Here is a 1,891-nt window from a genome sequence, read left to right as displayed (position 1 = left end):
GAAGAGCAAACAGAATTATCTTAAAAATTTTAGAGAATGCAGACTTAATTAAAGTACTTTATAATTTTTTTTTATAAGACACTTAGGAAAATGCGAGGGAATAATGTGAAGATAAATTATATTGTGAAATGATAAGAAAGAAAAGAAAGAAAGAATAAATAAAAAGAAAATGAGATAATTAAAGATATGGTGGTGAGCCCATTGAGATTCGCTTTCCAGAGATACATTGGCCACTCCAGGAGATGGTCGCACCTGTAAGACAGAGGTTGCTTACAGAGGTTATGACACTGAAAGCCAAACTCAGACAAAGGTTGCTGAGTTAAGTGAATATAATTCAATAAATAACCAAGAACAAAAGAATTAAAATAATCTAAAGAATCTTTGCCACAGGAGAGCAGAGGGCAGGAATGAAAAAATGTATTAATTAAAGGGATCTCTACCACAGTAGAGTAGAAAGCAAATATTGAAAAGAAATTGAATGATGTTGGGCCTTAGTGCCAAGTGTTTAGTGGGAACGGCGATACGTAACGCTCACTTGACACTATAAGGACGGGGATACGTAACGTTCATTGGAGACTGAAAGGAAGGTTACAGCTCAACGAGTACGGCGATGCATAACGCTCACTGGAGACCGAAAGGTAGTTTTCCCCTTGAGGACGGCGATATGTAACGTTCATGGAGGGGACGTTGGCTGAGATAAGAACGGTAGTACGAAACGCTTATCTCAAGATCAGTATCGGGAATCAGGCAACAAGCCGACACATGAGCTCATGACCTGTATAGGACTAGACATGCATCATACTTGTTTGCGCATATTTGTTTGTGATTGTGTTTTCTATGATTGTGTGTACTTGTGATTGAATTCTATGTTTTAATTGTTGAGTTGGATTATACTTTTTTGAGATCATAATGAAACGAACTTAATTTCTAACTCCGACCCTACTAAGAACTCCCTAGTTCTTACCCCCTATCTCCACCCTTTCCACTACAGCTGCGAAGGCTTAGTGCGGAGTTACAGGAGCATAGAAGATGATTTTCACAAGTTGAGTTTTTAGAATTTATTTTTCCATCGCTGGCTATTATTTTGATTTTTAGAGGGGGAGGACTTATAATTGAGATTATTTGAATAAGTCTATGTATATATTGCTATTTGAATATATATGTATTTTTGTGATTAAGAGGTTTAAGTAAAGACCCTTTTGTTTTTTTTATTAAAGTTTCGATTCGTGCTCACAAAGGCTCAATATTAAATAAAAATAGTATATAATAAAAGGAAAGTATATGGAATCAAAAGGTGATCAGCCAAAAAGTAAATAAAACCGTTTAATTAGAATCACTTTTTGAATAATATGTTTGAAAATTGCTCCTGGGATCACGGAGCACAAATCAAAACCCGATTTTTCATGGAGTCCAAACACATTTTGGCTGGTTTTTAGCTGATATACTTTTGGTTCCCTAGTTGTTCTCATAATAAAAAGGTTTAGAGATAAATAATGTTCGAACTTTTAATACGATCATGAGGTGTTAAAAGTTAGGGTGTTACATAAATTAATCGAATAATATATTTATTTGTCCCATTAAACAAATAGTCAGTTTATTGAAATTTAGATTCGTAGTTGGTTAGTTTTTAGTCTAACAAAAAAAATAGAAATTAAATAAGATTATATTATAAAATTATGATAACTAAAGTGAGATCATGCGAAGAGTGATAAATTAGTGATAATATATAGTATATTTTAGTAAGTATTATATTGTTTAGAAATTAATTAATATATATACAAACTAATATTAAATTTGATGTATTTTTTATTTAAAATATTTTGTAATACAAAAATTTTTAATATTAAAATTTACAAAATTATATCTTTATTTGTTGTTTTTTATTTTTGCA

The sequence above is a fragment of the Arachis ipaensis genome, chromosome B04, assembly GCF_000816755.2.
Source record: "Arachis ipaensis cultivar K30076 chromosome B04, Araip1.1, whole genome shotgun sequence".
Classification (NCBI taxonomy): Eukaryota; Viridiplantae; Streptophyta; class Magnoliopsida; order Fabales; family Fabaceae; genus Arachis; species Arachis ipaensis.
Note: the sequence above shows the minus strand (reverse complement) of the source record.